Raw genomic sequence first — 19,422 nt, 5'->3', positions numbered from 1 at the left:
TACACAGTACACCTCTTTTCATAAACTAAGTTAGATATAGCTGGCCATTTTTTTGTCTAATCTAACTCCCCAAATGCATGCACAGTTTGGCACTTAGAACAACCTAACCCTAGTTAATTGTATTTAAGTGTATTGTGTGCACATACCCTTTGGGTTCACATTGGTCTTGCATTTAGAAACTCCAGAGGTTTCCAGTGGACACATGGAAGGATCTAGTGAAATTATATTTCTGCAGTGCAAGAGAAGTCATTGTTTTAACTAGACATAATATCTCAAAGGGGACTTCTTGTTTTGATAGGACACATGCATTTTTAATTGAAAAACAGAATTGCTGGTATTAAAAAAAATATACTTTCATATCTAGGATAAAAATTCACTTGTCTTAGCAAAATAAATATTGTAAGCAGCTGTACTAAACAAGACTGAAGAAAAAAATATATAACAAGGATAGACAGTGATAATCAGTCAGACAAAATGCAACATGTAAAAAAAAACCTGGAACACAAATAAACAGATACTATTTTTTGGCTCAATGTTTTTCTGCTTCTGATGTATCCCCTGCCTTCCTTTTTTCAATCAGCTGTAGATAATGCACTCAGTTCAAGGAAGTGGCAATGAAATCTTAATTTATAAACAGACATAGAATAAAATGTTGAGATATAATGTACATCTTCACCACAGAAAAGAGAAACTTCCTAGAGTCTACTTAAATAAAAGCAGAAATTAAAAAAAAATGTTCAAACAACAGGTTTCTGGATGAGCTGAGGAACAATCTATTGTAGACAATGCCATTATGGGGAAACTTCATTTCAGCTAAATGAGGTAGTGAAAGGAATTTCAACCACGATATCCACATACAATCTCTCGATTAGGTACCTACCAGTGTCACCAGAAACTTCTTATCATACATACTAAGTAGAGGTGCACCGATACATTGGTCTGATATTGAATTGGTAAAGACAATTTGCTGCATCAGATATCGGCCTGATGGGGCTGATAATTTAGCCAATAAAGGCCCGTGCTGTACACAGCCACAGAGCAGCACTCAAGAAGTGAGGAGCACAGTTGCCTCCAGCTGTTAAGTCCATTGTGATAGAAGAGGAGGGGGGAGGGAAGGGGTATGTGGGGGTAGATCAATGCCCCCCTGCGGTGAGGGAGCGGGTATGGGCAGCTGCTGCCTGGGGGGTGGGGGGCTATGGCTTCTGGAGGGGGGGGGTGGTTCCCGGTGCTGCTTGTACCCTGGGAGGGCAGGGGGGGATGTGAGCCCCCCAGATCTGCATGGGACGGGGCAGGATGGGCTGCAGCTGGGGCTGTGTGGGGCTCTTCTTGGCAGGGGCTGGGCTCAGAGTGGGCACTGGCAGTGCTGGGGGGATGCTGCATCCACCCCAAATTTTGCCAACACTCTGCTCCCAGTGCCACAGCAACTAGCCCCCTGGCACTGCCCCACCTCTTCCCAGCACCCCTAATTAGACTAATAGTAAAACAGCAGATAATCCCTTTGTTAATATTTTTATTTACAAGGGAACACAGTCAGTTTCCTTGTTTTACTAATAATCAGCTGTGCTTTAACCTTGTCACCAGCATGACTTTCCCAATACGCATTTTGTCCAAAAGGACTTACAAGAAGATATTTACCATAAGTATCACTAGACCTGTGTGGGCACAAGAAGAAAAAGCCAGAACATTGAGCTTTCTTGGAATCCCAGCTGAAAAATGCATTAAATTAGATATTTCCCCATCTACCCAGGTCACAGCACTATACGCTGCCTACTCTTTAGGTGGCATTTGTTCCTCTAGATATGAGCAGCAAGGGTAAGCTTGGGTTAAGTAGGACATGCTTCCTGTGCAGTGTTCACATGATTCTCTGAACAGAAAATTAATTTGCCTACAAAATAAGAACTAGCCCCTCAATTTATACCAGCAGAAGTCAGCATTAATTCTTGTTAAATCTGGTTCATTGTTTGTTGTTCCTGTAAACCAAAAATACTTTCCCACTCAAAAAAAAATTAGTTTTATGGTATTTTAGGAGCTTAAATACATGGGGAAACAAGTGTTATTTGTTTTGGTTGTGTAATAGTTTAGATGGGAGAATGGGACAAAAGGACACTTCTGTGCCCCAGTTTTTTTCAGGTTCTACTTAGAAAAGAATGCAAATTTTTTCATCACAGAATCCCAGCAACTAACTGGAATGTGTGAACATCAGCAGTTCATTAGAACCCGTATGTTGCTCTTGTAAGGGTTTTACATCCATCCACTTTATAGCATTTGGCAGATATAATGGAATGCATACTTTGTTGGCGTGAAGAAATGAGAATCTTTAATATCTCGGTATTCACTAACTGAGCTTTGGCGGAGATTGCAGTGGGTGACATGTAGAAATAATTTAACTACCATGATCATGAGCAGAGTATAAAAAGGTAGGATGTAGGGATAGATTAATAGAGAAATGGAAACCGGCACTGCTACTATCCTGATTATACCTGCCTAAAGCTAGTGTTGAGCCCCTCATTTTTATGAGCACTAAAAAATAACTATAAATTACATTAAAAAAACCCAACCCTTTTGAACAAGAACCTAAAGATTTACATAATATATGGAAATGTCTCTGAAGCAGATGTTTAGCCCAGTGTGTAAATTATGTTTTTTTCTCAACAGCTCTCACAACTGTAAATCAAGAGTTTTTATGACTTTTTCTTAAAACACAAACAGAAAATGGAAATATTAACATTGCAGCCCATGCCTGTTTGTATGCAAGAGTAGCACAACACAAAATGATCCAAAGAATGAATGCTCTTTACACGCTTTATCAAGTGAAAACTAATAGCCAAAGACTGCATGTTGAATATCTATACCTATCTAGAAATTTCTTGTATATATAAATTGAAATCATATCTGAAACAAAACTTTCATTTAGTGTAGGAGTAGGCAAGTCTGGCCCACAGGCCAAATTGGGCCTGTGGCAGACTCCATTTCCCTGCAATCCCTGCAGTGGCAGCTCCTGGCTGCTGTTGGTGGACCCAGCCCTGCTGCCTGCCTGTCTGCCCTGCACCCACTGCTGAAGGCAGGACCTGCACAGGTGGGGCTCACAGCCAGGTAGTTGGGATGGGGATGTGGCCCCAAAGTGAGATGCGTGGGCAGGGCCTGAGAGACCCAGGATCTTGAAGTGGTGACAGCAGAGGGCCGGAGCTGGGGCAGACCCATGATCCACTGCCTGCACGCTCCCGTGACACGCACAGGTTCTGCTGGCAGGGGCGTGCAGGGAGCAGATCGTGGCTCTACCCCAACTCTAGCTTTGAACCGTCACCACTGCAAGATCATGGTCTCCCCAGCTCTGCAGCAGCTCTCTGCCTAGTCACATGCCCTGCCCACATCGCTCCACACTGGTCTTCATGGGGATCCCAGGAGCAGTGGGCCCTAACAGTGCAGGGCCAGGGCTGGGGCCGGAGCCAGGGCAGAGCTGCAGTTCTGTGGCCCTGCACTGCCACAGCCCCACTACTCCCAGGGTCCACATGAAGATGGGCAGGGGCTGCTGGAAACAGAGTCCGGCCACTGGTCAGATCCACCAGTTTACCCACCTCAGATTTAGTGTTTACATAGTGCTGATAAATCCTGGCTGATCTTCTGAAATTGTTTATGATTTTATGTCTCTGGGTATATGGAGTTATCCATAGGCTTGCAAGGATGTGTCATGTAGTCATAGAAAAGTAGGGCTGGAAAGGACATCAGGAGTTCAATCCCCAGTTCCTGTATCTACCAGACAAAGGACAATGGGGAGCAAATCACTAAAATTTCTTATCCTGTCCACTTCCAGACAATGGGAAGGCCACACTGTATATTTATGCAACCTCGATGCAGGTTTGGAGAAAGGAAAATCCCTAACCAAAGAACAAAAGCTAGGTATTAATGCTAAGTTTTGAAAAGTGGAAAGCTTGAGAGACTTAAGGGAACTCAAAAAGAAACTAAGGACTACTGGGTAGAAAGATAAACTGGCATACCAGAATGGTCCTGTTTAGCTGCAGGACTAGCCAAGGAAAAAGAAAACCACCAGCACGAGTAAGAAAGAGACTTGACACTTCAGAAGAGAAACCACGTGTATAGCAGAGATCCAGGGTTTCTTGCAGAAACCTGTACCAAGACCAAGGAATACTCAAGAGTGGTGAGGAAAATAAAACATGACAAGAAAATAAAATGCAAGCATACACAGGTAGTTTCACTGTTTTGGGTAGATCTCTTAATTTCTTAGGCTAGCTAAAGTAAGAAGTGCTTGGGTTTCGAATCCTTACAAAGTCTGTAAGTTTTGGTTTCCTATAGCTGTCTTGTAGCTCTGAAGAGAGGAATTGTAAACCCAGATTGTTTGCAAAGATGGAACTCTGGGAAAGCGTGCACTTAAGCTTGGAGGAGCCTGGAGTATCATCATTGGTTTTAAGGCAGCAATCCTGGGCCAGCAATGGGCCCTAGAGTGGTCAAGGAAATATTTTGCTGAGTCCTACTGAAATCAAGAGAAGCTTAAAAGAACACATGGATCACCAAAACACAGCAACCTGAAGAGAGTGTCCAGCTGGGTTTGCTTTCCAGAGCTGTGTGACACCACTTCACTCACACTTTCTCTCCACCTGGTCCCAGCTCTTTTCCATTAGCTAGCTCATTTCCAGGAAAAACTTTTAAGAATTTTGCTTTTTGAGTAATTAGACAGGCACAAGCTTTGAAATACCTTATCTGCCCAGCCACTCTCAAACTACACATGTGGAAATTAGATAACATTACTACTGTGAAATGCAAACAGGGCAAAGAGTTTGACACCCGTGAAATCATTAAAAAGTAATTACTTTGTGTGTTACTATTTCACCAAGTGTCCTAAGGGCAATGTTCAGCATCACAGCCATCATAGAGAAATACCAGGAAAGAAGCAGGAACAGGAGAGGTAGAAGAAGGGAAGTGTGTACACAGATGCACATGGTGCCCCCTAAATCCTGCTCCCCCCAACCCCAAGGGAAAGGGAAAATGGGTTGTATCATACTGTACATTTCCACTGTCTCTAATATTTTTAACTTTTGACACGATTTGTGTCAACTGATGCAAGGTTTATTCTATAAATGGAACATGCAGTTGTGGATATTTGGCTCAAAGGTGTGTCAGCTTCTACTACCGGCCAATAAGTGTATTTTGTAGGAGTAGGGAATGGGACTAATACAGACCCATGTTAGAGAGAGCAAGTGTATTCTAGCAAGAACACACGTGTGTTTAACATACTTAGTATTGCCCTCCGCTGTTATTCTGGCCAGCTTTATAATTTTGGGGGCAGGGCAGCAGTAGACTTTAGCTATCAAGGTTGTAGGAAAAAAATGGAAAATGCAGCAAGAATTGGATACACTAAAAATGCAATGTACCCAAAAGGTTCAGAAACCAAAAGGTGAAATAAAACAACCTTATAGTTACAACTTCTAAAGATATTTTATCATAAGCCACACTCATGATTTGTGAGGTCTGTTTCAATTTCTGAGTGTCTGTGTTCAGCAATATTGTGTATGTGTATGCACATGCACACAAATCAGATCTTATTTCTTGAGCTTATTGCTCTAGTTTTAACTATAGTTTTATCTCAGGCCTCTTTATAAATCTGATTATAGTGCAATGTCTGATTATAAATTATAGTGCAATGTCCTTTTTTCTTGAGCATTTGTTTAGTTTTGCAAAGAACAGCCTAAACATATCACAGGCGGAGACCACATTTTATTAGATTTCAAGTCAGGTTACGTGATCACCTCTGGGTATTTTAGTAGTGTTTTGGGATAGCAAGCTACACACACACACACACACACACACACACACACACACACACACACATCTTCTATCAGTTTATTTCTTGACACACATGTTATATCCAGACTCCTCTGTCTTTTTCTAAACATAGTTGCAGGTGGAGTTAGGAAAAGAAACAAGGAATAATACCAAAATTCCATACACAGAGACTCAATGCCTAGCAACCTGTGATAGACCGAAGGAAGAAATCACAAATTATCGGCAAGAGGCAGTTGGAACTAGGGCTTGGGGTAAACAGACACACAAACAACATGTCAGCCATGATAAAGAGTGTAAATTTGAACAGATGTCACTTCCAGTGCAGCAGCAGGCAGATTAAACAGAATTGGCTTTGGATGAAATCCAAGGAAGAAGAAGAAAATATGAAGCTTTTGCCCTGAGCTCCTATAGAAATCTAATGTCCAGAATCTTTTTTTCTAAAGTAATCATAATGCAGTGGAGCAGAGATGGGGGGGGGGGGAGGGAGGAGTGTTGGAGAGGTGCGGTGGGGAGGTTGCAAGAAAGTCAGTTTAAAATAAATTGACTGATCAGCTCTACCACAGACCATTTGTAAATATTTCTTTTTAGGAAAATGAGAAGAAAAAATGTTAACTGGTTGTAAGAATTTAACACAAACCAGTGTTACTTACCAACATAGAGGATGCATCTACACTTGCAATCAATTCAAAGCAATAAACTCTGGAGCAGTTTGAGCATAGGTAGATTAATGCATGGGCCAGCTGGGCCTGGACCCAAGGCCCCCCAGATCCCCGAGGGGATGGTATTGCCAGGTATAGGATAATGATTAATTTTTTACCCAGTTCTCATTCACTCACCAGCTAGCCACCATGAGCAATACAAAGCAAACAAGAAGATAACCCATTTGCATGCCCATTTTGCATACACCAGGAGTATACTAATAAATACAGAAATAAACTCTCCACTCACTCACTCCACATTCCTCACTGTAGCTCTCCAGTGAGTGAATGAGAACTGGGTCTTACACCTCCACAGCAGCACCACCAGGAGGGGAAGAGGGTTTTTTTCCTGTCTTCCCAAGCTGAGTGGAAGGAGGGCCTGGGAGAAGGAGGAGGCCAAGGTAAAGCAGAGGTTGAGTATATGGCACAAGCATCACTTCTCCATGGGTGGGTGGGCACATGGCACTCATAAAGGCAGTGTTGCTACCAGTGCTTCCGTACACCACATTGGTCTTCCCCCCGCCCTGCCCCACAAAGCATATCATCCACAGAATCCAGAGAGCCATGACTGTCTTCTTCTGGAGATCCCAAATGGAGAAGATGGCAAGGAAGACCTTGTATAGAAAGAAATGGGCTGGGGGCAGGGGGATGCCAGACATCCACCTGTTTCTGCGGGCATGGTACATGAGTCAAATTTGTAAGCTGACGACCGGGCATGAGACCAAAACAGCCTGTCTAATAAAGTTCTTTGCAGGTCACCTTCTGAGATGGTGGAGGTGTACGCACCAACCAATGTGAGACCGTGGACCATAAAGCAGCCCTGGTTCTACAGGGTCCTGAATGAGTTCTGGAGTGAGTATGGGTTACAGAAGGAAAGTCCGGCGACTATGTCCAACTACAAAAAGATAGACAAGGCAGTCAGAGACAAAGACAGGCTATCAACCATGGAGATGCTCCCTGACAAGGACTGTCAAGCCATCTGGCACTGGATCTTCCACAAGGACCTCCTCAAAGACCACAGGGACTTAAGTTGGTTGATAGTGCACCGAGTACTTCCAGTGAGGGCATGGAGGTACAGGGAGGGACAAGGGATTCTACCCAATTGCCCCAGGGAGACCTGCCAAGAAGAAGCAGAGACCATTTACCATCTTCTATGGCACTGCTCGTATGCCAAGGGTGTGTGGAAGAAGGTATGCTAGCTCTTTGAAAGAATGACAGGAGTCAGGCTGATGACAAGGGAGGTGAAGATGTACAGACACCTGACTGAGCAGCAGAGGTCCCAGACAATGCATTTTGACCAGTTTGTGTCCTGTGCCAGGAGCACCCCGTGGCAATGCAAGAACCTCCAGTTATACAGGTACACTGAGCACAAGGAACCAGACTGCGGTAAAATGTTTCTGAGCAAACTTAGGTCCTACCACTGGAAATCAGAGAGTGAGGATGGACAAGATGCAGCCAACTTTATCTGGAAAAGAGACACCTGGTACAGGTTGTTCAAAGACGCCCCCCAGAAGGGGAAGTGGACAGAGAGAATGAAGAGGACAGAGATGCAACTGGACCTGGAGATAGCAAGAAGGACTGCAACAGGATCAGCAGCAGTGGAAGTGACAACAACGTCAATAGGACAGTGAATGAACTGAGAATATAAACTCCCAACTGGGGCTCGGACTAAGGGGCTGTGTTTGACTTAGGGAAGGGTGGAGGGTGGGTGCACTTATTATAATGGGAATCGTGGGTTTCTTATAGGGCTATGCAAAGCTTTAGATCATGATTCAACCCAGAGAAAAATTGGCCTGATTTGGAGGCCAAATCTCTGAATCTGGATTGAAACACTAGAAGTTTAAAACTTTCCGAATTGATTCAGAAAAGATTCGCCATTTGGAGATTCAAATGTGGTCTTTCTGAGGAAACAGAAACTTAGAAGAAGGAGTGGGGGTGGGGAGGGGGGAGGGGGAGGACTGACATCTCCAGCTGGCCAGTGACTGTGATTTCTCTCTGACTGCCTTTCCAATCACAGCGTCTGGGGGGAGGGACATAGAAATAGCATAAAAGCCTCTGTCTGCAGGCTTGCTGCGCCTTTTGTGAGCTGGTTCTGAGTGAGCAACAATGCCAGAAAAGGTACTGGACTGCTTGGCTTGCTTCCTAGTTAGTCAGTCTTTTTTGTTCTTAGAAAGGATTGGATAAAATATAGTTTAGCTTAGCTTAGCTTAGTTTAGCTTAGAAGCTATTTACTTGATACTTATCCAAATCATTTCTTTCAATTTATATTTGTTCTCTTTTATTTATTTATTTTTGCAATACTTTTAAAAAAGAAAGCTCAGTGTTTTCCCTGGCAGTGTGGTCCATCACTGTGCAGGGAAGCACACGTTGCACACACATACTCACACACACATAGAAGAAGAAAAATCAGATATTCATAGAAGAGATTGTATAGTTATTACATTAGTTATTAATATTATTAATTATAGTTAGGTTTAATAGTTTATATACAGACTAGAGACAACAAAGAAGTCAGACAGAGATTCAGATTGAGATTAACACACACAACACAGAACTCAGAGTCCTAGAAGATGGAGATATATTATTTTAGGTATACATTACAACACAGAAGAAGAACAAGTAGTACAGTAGTCATCACACATTCACATAAATAGCCCATCACAGAAGAAGACATCATATATAGTTATTAATAATCAAAGCAGAGTCCAGTCCACGCATGCAACACAGAGGAAAGAAAACACACAACACAAAAGGGCAGTCACACTTCCCATTCATAATTCGTAGTAAATAAATACATCACAGCACAGACAGAAGACAACGACAAATAGCACACATTTTTACATAGTTCTTAATCATCGTTACTCAACCAAACAATCAATCAAAGCAGAGTGCAGTGCACACATGCAACACAGAATAAAGAAAACACACAACACAAAAGGAGTCACTCACTCACTCACTCACTCACTCACACACACACACACACACACACCCCTTTTGCAGCACAGGAAAGATTAATATGAAGTGTGCTGGAAAGGCAGATGCCAGGTCTGGAAGCAAGGAGGTGGGAACAGTACCTGTACCTGACATCTCTGCACCACCTCCCCTAACTCCAGAAATAGGCACCAACAGCAGAATGACAGTCTCCTCCACCCAAATGTCATCTCCCAGCGTAAGCCTCCCACTGCTAGAGGAGATGGAGCTGGAACCAGGGGACCTGTGTACCCTGGCTCAAGCAATTCTGGGGACCGAAGAGGAATCAGAGTTTGTGCTCCACACCTCTCAAAGTTCCCATAGACCCAGGTCTCCTTCTCTGGAAAGCAGCACCTCAGAGGAGGCTGAGGTTGTAGAGGCTCAGGCAAGTGGCTCAGCTGAGGCAGCTCCTCCTGCTCTTGTGCCTCAGCCTGCTCAGGAGGGGGATAAGGCAGCATCCCCACCCTCAACCCAGCAGTGGGTGAGTGGCGTAGTGTGGGAGCATTTTGAGGTGGCAGATGATCCCAGGATTGCTATCTGCCATCACTGCTGAAGGCAGATCAGCCAGGGCAAGGAGGTGAAACATTTCACCACCATCGCGATGCTGCTGCATCTCAGGAGGCATCACTCCCTTGCCCTTCTTTCTGCTCAGCCTGGCACCAATGTGAGTATGCCCAAAGGGAAGTCCCCCACTCGCTCCAAAGCCCCCGTCCCCCCAAAGCAGAGGCAGGTCACCCTAGAACAGTGGGGGAAACCTGCAGACAGAATGGGGCTCATTCTCAAGGCGAGCAAGATCACCCAGACTATTGGAGAGATGCTTGTTCTGGATAGCCAGCCCTTCTCCCTAGTTGAGCAGCCAGGGTTCAGGTGGCTCATGGCGCTTGTGGCCCCATCATACCAAGTGCCCATACACACCACCTTTAGTAGGACGGTGGTGCCCTCCCCCTGTATGAGGCATGCAGGGAGTACTTGAGGGAGGAGCTGCACAAGGCAGGGCCACAGATAGTCTTGTACTTCACTTCTGACATCTGGAGCAGCTGGGGTGGTGATCATGCCTACCTCTCCCTCATGGGCACTGGTACAATCAGTCAGGCCATTGGTGGGCTCTCCTCCAAGCCAAGGTGTTGGATGAGTCCCACACGGCTCATGGGGGCCATGAACCACATGGGTGGGGGTGGCTCATTGGGCAGGCCAAGCTCACCCATGGGTTCATGGTCACTGACAATGGGGCCAATATGGTCAAGGCTGTCCGTGATGCTAACCTCATAGTCACCCAACCACACAGGCTGCACCTCATAGTCAGGGATGCCTCAGAGGGGGACAGGGCTGCCGATGGTGGCACCACCACCACTACCACTACAAGCCATCTGATTTCAAAATGCAGGAAGATGGCAGGCTACTTCCACCGCAGCATCAAAGGTGGCAAGATGCTGTGGGAGAAAGAGGCAGAACTGAGCCTCCCGCAGCACAAATTCATGCAGGATGTGGAGACTCAGTGGAACTCCACATACCTGATGCTCGAAAGGTTGGTGAAGCAACAGAAGGCCAGCCATGAGATGGCCTTGCTTGGGGAGATAGGGATCAGTAGTCCCCCTGAACAGAGCTCAGTGGGGTACCATCTCCCAGATCTTGGTGGTCCTAAAGCCCTTCCTTGAGGCCAATGAGACCTTAGCACTTGTGATACCCTCCTTAGCCAGGTGATTCCCATAGTGAGGGAACTTGAGAACCAAATGGAGAAGTTCCAGAGGATCAATGTTCCTGGCTGGGGCAGGCTGCTTCACCAGATGTACAGGCACCAGTGAGGCAGCTGAAGGCGGGCATCAGGAGACAGCTGGATCCCTTGCAGTCCCGTACAGTCCACATGCTGGTGAGCATGTGCAACCTGAGGGTGAAGGGGAGCATGTGCACTGGCGTCACCAAAACCCTTTATCACTGGACGCAGGTGCTAGTCAACAGTCAGGGAGGCCAAAGGGCAGAGGTGAGGGGATGTGGAAGAGAGGGATCCACTTTCCCATGCCAGCACTCCCAGCACCAACACCACCACCACCGGCACCAGCACCAACCAGTCCCCTCCACACCAGCCACTGCCAATGTGGGCCAAGGGCATGGCTTCAATGGTGGGGTCCAAACGCACCAGACCCCAGCCTTTGGCAGGTAGACCTGAGGCTTCAGTGGCTACACTGGACTGTGACCCCTTGGCCTACTGAGCAAGCCGCAGCCAGATGTGGCAGGATCTGGCCATGGTTGCCCAACAACACCTGTCCTGGCCACCAACCAGTGTTCCAAGTGAGAGGGTGTTCAGCATTGCTGGGGATGTTGTGACACCCCACCACACAAGCTTGGATCCTGGTTTGGTGGAGCAGCTGGTGTTCTTGAAAGTGAACCTCCCACTACTGGGGTTCCCCAAGATCCACCTGCAAATGGACTGAGTGCCACCCTCCTCACTCTGTCTGCACCAATTTCCTTTTTTCATTTTTTTTAAAACCAGTTATTGCCCTGCTCTCAGCTGGAGGGGGCACTCACTGCATCACCAGCCAGCAGGGGAAGAACATGTCCCTGCTGAGCTCACTCCCCTACCAGGATGAACTTGGAGGTATGGGCTGGAGCTATGGGAAAGGAGGAGGCCCCAGGTCCTGGGCATGACCACTGAAACTGCACTCTGCCAGAGTAGAGAGGCCTGGTGGGACTGCTGGTGGTGTGGCAGCCGAGTAAATGCCAGGACCAACGAGCCCCTAGTGAAAGGCGGGTAGGAGGTGCCATAACCTCCAGCTAATGCATGCCTGCACACAGTGCTGGCTGGGGAAAGCCCAGACCTGTCACATCTTTGACAGGCCTGAGGCTTGCTGGCTGCAGTGCAGCTGTGAGGCTCCCAGTGAGCTCAGCTTAGCTGCCTGGGAAGTCAGCTTTTGCACTGAAAAATGCTTTGACAGGCTAAGGAAGCACCTGCAGTTGATGTCTCTCCTGGTCCTGAATGGAAGGAATAGTAAAGAAGCCAGAGCATGGCCTAGCACGCAATGCAGGCAAGAAAGCCAGTCAGTGAAAATGGAAATGGAAATGGAGGCGTCAGGGGGTGAGGGACAGGCTGGGGTGGGGGGCGAGGAGGAAGGAAGATGTAGCAACACAGGCGAAAGTGCAGAGGTACCTGTGGAGTCAGATGTCCAGCAGGTTGCAGCGTGTCAGAATTCCACTGTCTAATCTATATTGAGTCCATGAGTTTCTGTACCTAGGAGGTTGATGAAGTGAAGTTCATAGGCCTGGCTGTGAAAAATGGTTGTAATTTGTTCCCTCTCAGGATCAGGACTGAAAGACTGGAGGCAGAGTGTTTTTTTAGTGAGGAATATGCCCCCACAGGTAGTTGGGTGTCGTTGTCTTTGATAGATTTGGGTGTACAGTTTGTGGGGCTACTGGAGATAGTTGGCAGGTTTTGTGTTTTGAGCTGTAGGAAGTTGGCTTCAGTTCCGGTGATGAGGTTAAGTGCTTGTTTGAATGTATGAACCACTTTTCAGAGCTGGGCCTATAAACTACACTTCATCCACCGCCCAGGTAGTAGGTACAGAAACTCATGGACTCAATATACACAGTGGAGTTCTGGCACACTGCAACCTACCGGACATCTGAGTCCCCAGGGACCTGCAATTTTACCTGCGTTGCTATATCCCTCTCCCTCCCCCTCAACCACCCCAGCCTGTCCTTCACCCCCTGATGCCTCCATTTCCATTTTCACTGACTGGCTTCATTGTTTGCCAGACCAGCCTCTGGCTTCTTTACTATTCCTTCCATTCAGGACCAGGACACACACCAACTTCAGGTGCTTCCTCAGCCTGACAAAGGGTTTTTCAACCTGAAAGCTTCCTAAGATATATTTCTCCAATTATTCTGGTTTTTTTCATAATAAACATATAAACATAAAAACACAAGATAAGCCATCACACACCACGAGTAACATATATCCAACACAACATCTTTACTCCTTGCTTTCAATTCCTTTATAAAGAAAGAAAGGCTTATGACAGTTTAGCAAGGCTACCAGATATGCTGCAGGTGCGACTGTGCTAGTGCTGCGGCCCACTCACTATGTTATTTTTACCTGCTGCCGTTTACAGTGGTGGACAAGACTGAGGCTGTAGGGAAGGAGGAGTCCTCACTGGAGCACACTGCCGTGTTGTGCAGAGGCCGCAGCACCGGGAAGGGCGCACCTGAACACACATAGTGTCACCCACCCACGTCACGAATTTTGCCACGAATTTTGCCTGCCTGTGGCCAGAGGTGCAGGGCCCCAGAACCCCCCTGCACCTATCTCCTTGACAGCTGGCAGGCTTTATGGCTGCAGCAGGGCCCGTCAGGCCTGCAGTTTTCACTCCCCTGTGCCTTAACACACAGTGCCACCTATGACATGAGTTTTGCTTGATAGCAGTTTGAGGTGCAGTTTCCCAGAAACCCCTGCACCTATCTCCAAGAAACTTGGCAGGCTTTGTGGCCCCAGCAAAAGTTACCATCCCTGCAGTTTTTACCCTGCTGTAGCGTAATAAGCACACATGACATGACTTTTGCTTTCACAATTTTGAGGTGCAGTTTCTCCAAAACCCCTATACCTATCACCTTGAAGCTTGGTAGGCTTCATGCTCTCAGCAGAGGCTACCACCCCTATAAGGTTCATCCAAATCAGCCAAGCAATGACAAAGTTATAGATATTTCATTGATTCCTCGTTATACTCTATGGCCGAATCTCCGAATTGGCTCCGAATCTTCTGAAGCCGATTCAGCCAAATTGAATCAGAAAAGCGATCCAAATCTCCAGATCGAATTGCTGGCATCCAAATTGGCCAAATCCTAATCGAATAGTTCCCTATTTGTACAGGTCTAGTTTCTTAATGCAGTTTTAAGATGTGTGATGGAAAGTTTATGATAGAGGATGTATATATATAACTCTCTCTCTATATATATAGAAATATATTTTATTTAAAAAAAAAATATTTGCCTCTGGCCTGCTGTTGCAGCAACTTACCTGCAAAATACTTAACAAAGCTGGCTGTTTTAGATTCCACTCCAGTTGCCAGTTTGAAAAACTGGCTCATGTACTTGGCCCAGAGGAAGAGGAGGATGTCTGGCATCCCTCTGCCTCCAGACCATTTTGCTTTGTACAGCTTGGCTCTCACCACTTTCTCCCATGTGGAGTTCCAAAAGAAAACACTTTTGGCTCTCCAGATTCTGCGAATGACTTGTTCTGAGGGCGGAAAGACTAGAGCGGTGTGTAGCAGTATCGGCAGGAGCACCACCTTCATCAGCGACACCCACCCTCCCCATTGACAGGCAGCATGATTGCCATAGGCCCAGTTTCTGTCTGGCCTTGGCCTCTGTCTTCTTCCATGCTCTCTGCCTCATCACCTCTGAGTCAAACTCCAACCCTAGGATCTTTACCCCTTCTCAGGGGATGGAAACCCCTAGGGGTGACAGGTCCTTGAACTTACCCAGTACTAGGCAGGTGCTTTTGCTTACATTATGCTTGGCCCCTACTGCTGCTCCGTATACCTGGGTGTGTTGTAGTGCTCTTTCCACTGACCCTTTGTCTCTGCATGTGATGTTCAGGTCATCCATGTACGCAAGGACTTTTGTCTTCTCCCCGTTCCTCCCAGGGATTTCCACTCCCCTAATGCAGGGGTCCTGTCCTAGTCATTGTGCTAATGGTTCCATTACACAAATAAACAGGATTGGGGAGAGTGGGCAGCCCTGCCTGACACCCGATTCTACTGCAATCAGGACTGTCATGGACCCATTCTCCAGGACCATGCTTTCCCCATGGTTTTACAAGATCTTGAAGCAATTTTGAGAGAAATACACGCTGCATGATGCTACCATAGTGACCCTGGTGAATCAATGCAAGATATGCAAGGTGGTAAGGGCAAGAGACACCACGTTACTGGTAGACTCACTACCTGGTGACAGCTGCCAGGCCATGTAGGAGCAAATCTTCCACAAGGACCTGCAGAAGAAGCACAGACACCTGAACTGGCAGGCAGCCCACTGGGCACTCCCCGTGAGGGCATGAAGAAACAGTGCAGGGCAGAGAGGTCCATCAAATTGCCCAAGGCCGACCTGCCACTGGCAGGCAGAAATGATCAACCACCTCTTCTGGGGCTGCCCATATGCCAGGGAGGTATGGAAGAAAGCCCATGTGCTTCTCCTGGTAGTGACAGGTTTCAGAAACCTGACCAGGGAAGCAGCTCTCCACGGGCACCTGACCAGATAGCAGGGGATCCCAACAGCTCGCTTGAACCAGTTCATATCCTGTTTCAGGTATGCACTGTTGAAAACCAGGAATCTGCTCATAAACAGTCACTCAGACCCCACAGTTGAGGACTGTATTAAAATAGGACTAAGTGAAATGTACTGGTACTACAGGAAGACAGAAGAGGACAATGGGAAAGAAATGGCAGACCTCATCTGGTGGAGAAGCCTGGCATAGACTTTTTCAGGAATAGACCCTCTGAAGAGGGCAGCGGGTGGGGGTATGGGTATAGAGATAGCTGTGCAGGCACAGGTTTGCACAGTGCAAACTGTGTAACAGGTTTTTGAGCTGCCAAGTGAACCACAAGGGCCACTTGGCAGAGTGTTGGAGGTGGAGTTATATATATATATATATATATATATATATTTATAGACATATAGAAATCAATATTGTTGCAAAAAAATATAAAAAAACCATGTTTGCCTCTTGGGGAAAGATCATGACTACTAAGGTAGTTTTCCTAGTTACAGGGGAAACCACTTTCTTTGTCAGGGGTAGTTCCTTAACTAAGGTAATGCAGAGTTAGCCTCCCACTTTCACTTACAGTGGGAAGACCTTGGCTATATGCTGACTTTATGGAAACGGGAGACTCCTTCCTAGCTTGCTCCTGCAGTCATATGGTTGAGGGCAAGTGAAACTTGGGGGTATCTCAACCCTAAGCCTCTGGGCTTGGGCCTGCACTTAGGAGGCCTGCCAAAGGATTTAGAAGCATCTGAAGCCCCAGACGGGGGTGGAGGATCCTTGCTGGTAGCTGGGCCAAATATGGTTCTTGAACGACTCATGGATTTGGAAATGATTTGGCTAACTTGACTTGGGACATGAACAATTTTCCTTAAAAGTCAGCCTGGATGGTTAGGGGGCAGTGGTCTGAGAAACAGATGGGTGTGGAGCAAGCCTTCTCTGCCTCCCCCCTTGGAAAGGAACACAAAGTCTATCCAGGACTTGGTGTTTCCTGAGGGGTCCAATTGAATGAAGTTTCCAGCACAAGTAGAATATAGTGGCAATATATTCAGTTCTCCACGTTCTATACTCACATGCAGTTGGGGACAGCTGGTGAAGACTTTATTATTTTTGTAAAACATATTAGTGTAGGTATACTTTTAATATATAACCAAGGCAAAATACTACTACTCCTGAATATATAAATCGGCATCAACATCATAGCCATTACTATTATTTTGACTGTCACATAAAGAAAGGACCACATATAGTTCTGAGGAACGGCGTGTCAAGAAGGAATAAACTAAGAAAGCAGAATTCCAAGGACCTCCTATTTTCAGATAATGTTCTTGAAATTAAGGTAATCATGAAACTCAAAACAACTCTTATTGTTTCCGAAAAAGAGGTACATTGGGCTTGACATGTAACACTATCGTCATAACTGCAAAATGAACAAGTTATTATTTCTCAAAATTAATTAATACCAACTTTCTAAATTAATGATAAGCTCCATGTGGAAGATACAAAAATTGTACACTTCATTTAATATGCATAACAGATGCCATTATATTTCCCACACATCTGAATAGTGTTTTCATATTTGTAAGTCAGTATTTCAATCTGAGTTGTTGCTGTTGTTTTTAAGTCAATAATATAAGCCTACAAAATTAAAATGCACTACTTGTGTCAAACACAACAAAATCATTGTTTGTTTATTTTTAAGGTGCTAATAAAAAAGATTAACGGTACTGCTGGGTAATGAAACAATCTGCCATGAGGCAAGCTGCAGAATATAGAGTGGGACTGTAGCAACAATATCCCAACAAAAACTTCAGGTTTCTCCTAAACACATTAACCAGAAAGACATTTTTTTGCATTTAAGAGGAAGGAGTTGATTTTCATGCAGTGCTTAAAGGTCAAACAGTTAATCTACCTCTGTAAGGAAAGTGAGTGCATCTGAAGAGATTTCCAGAGGACAACAATCAAATCAATAAGAGTCATCAGACTCAACAAGAATAAAACCCTTCAGATTCCTCAAGGCGAAAGCTTACAAGACAATGTCAAGGGTCCCCCAAGAAAGCTAATCCAGCCTATGAAAATTTTTCACATCATGAAACGTAGAGAGCTCTAAACTGAATCGTGCTTTAAAAGCTTGGCACATTGTTTATTCAAACAACCAAACTTATTCTCGGAGTACAAGTCCAGAACCCGCTTCTTGCATAGCTTTGAACCTTTTCATTTTTAAGTGATAAAAAGACTATAGAAGCTAAAACAGCAAAGGATTAACTTACCACATATACAGTCAATTCCGTTCTTTAGCTCTTAAGCCACACGTGTTATAGAAGGCTGCATGAAATTATGATACTCAGAACACTGCAATTTCTGTTGAAGGAAAAAAACATATTGGCCTCAGTAAAAGAAGACTAGCCTCTCCTATACTTCAATCATTCTGTTTATTAGCCTATAATGCCCATGTTTCTTGGCTACCTAAGAAAAGCAGCCACCGTTGTTTTTACACACCATTCCTGGAGTTTGTAATAGCATGAGACATAGATACCAATAGTCTTTTATATTGAATTCTGTATTTCTGGCAAGGGAGCTTTGATTCTGAAGCTCACTACTTAGAAAGCAAGAGGGGTGACTGCATTAAACTGAGATTTAGGAGAGCTGTGTATTAAATTCCTAGTTCTGATACAAACTTTGTGTGAGCCTGGCCAAATCTCTCTGCCTTACCAGTAGTTTTCCATCTCTAAAATGAAGATAAAGATATTTTCCTCTCTCTCATCTGCATCAACCATGAGCTCTTCAGGATAGGAATGTTTTCATATGTGAATTCATATTGAAAAAATAAAACATATTCTTGGTTGGAGCTACTAGGCACAACTGTAAGACAAGCAGTATTAGTAACAGCTTAATCAGAATCTGAACCGGTTCATCACCATTGTAGGTACAGATCTCATACATTCAGCTTATACGTTCACTTGAAAACAAGGTTGTAAGAAGAAAGGATGCCTTGAGAATATAAATTGCCTTTTAATACTAATTTGTATAGGATGACTGTCCTGTTTTAAGGTGTATCCACATGTAATTTGAATATAGGTGTGTGTGTGTACACACACACACACACACACACATATATATACACACATACATATATATTTATACATACACACATATACACATATATCTATATGTACACATATATCTATCTATCTACATACACATGTATATTATACATGCATATACACCTCTATGCGTGCGTGCGTGCATCTCACCAATGCTTATGCCATTCTTCCTTTAGAAAGAAATAAAGAATGCCAACATAATCATGAATTGGAAAGGTTATATAAGAAATAAGAAAAAAATTGCTATGGAGAGGAAAACATGGAATGAGGGAAGAAATCAGAACAAGAAACATAGAAATAAAAAAGAGAATAAGTATCAAAATAGAAAAGAAATAAAGATAGTACTTTACAGCATAATTGCATTATTTGTTAGAAAGTAATTATTTTAACTCCATGAAACTCTATATTAAGCTACACACCTGCATTCTGCAGTTCTCAGGTTCAGGAAAGTCACCTTGACAATGACACTGTGATCTCAATCTTACTTCATTTCAGATTTAAGATATGGTACATGAGTTTTTAATTTTCAGTTGCTTTTCAACTAATCTGGAGGAAAATCTCAGCCTCTGCACTGCTTTGGTAGTTTGCAATTTTGAGAAAAGGG

The 19,422-nt window shown here is 44.8% G+C and overlaps 1 protein-coding gene across 1 annotated transcript in view; it reads right to left on the bottom strand.

Moving 5' to 3' along the window:
• The window catches only part of TENM1 (teneurin transmembrane protein 1), a 1,265,690-nt gene that overhangs the window by 1,068,702 nt on the left and 177,566 nt on the right, over positions 1-19,422 (bottom strand). The window contains exon 4 of the mRNA XM_059732824.1: positions 17,985-18,075. The gene's annotated coding sequence lies outside the window, so the exon portion shown is untranslated. The remainder of the gene's footprint in view (positions 1-17,984; positions 18,076-19,422) is intronic.

Source organism: Alligator mississippiensis, chromosome 8 (assembly GCF_030867095.1).
Source record: "Alligator mississippiensis isolate rAllMis1 chromosome 8, rAllMis1, whole genome shotgun sequence".
Taxonomy (NCBI): Eukaryota; Metazoa; Chordata; order Crocodylia; family Alligatoridae; genus Alligator; species Alligator mississippiensis.
The sequence above is the reverse complement of the archived record's forward strand: the minus strand, read 5'-3'. Positions and strand labels throughout refer to the sequence as shown.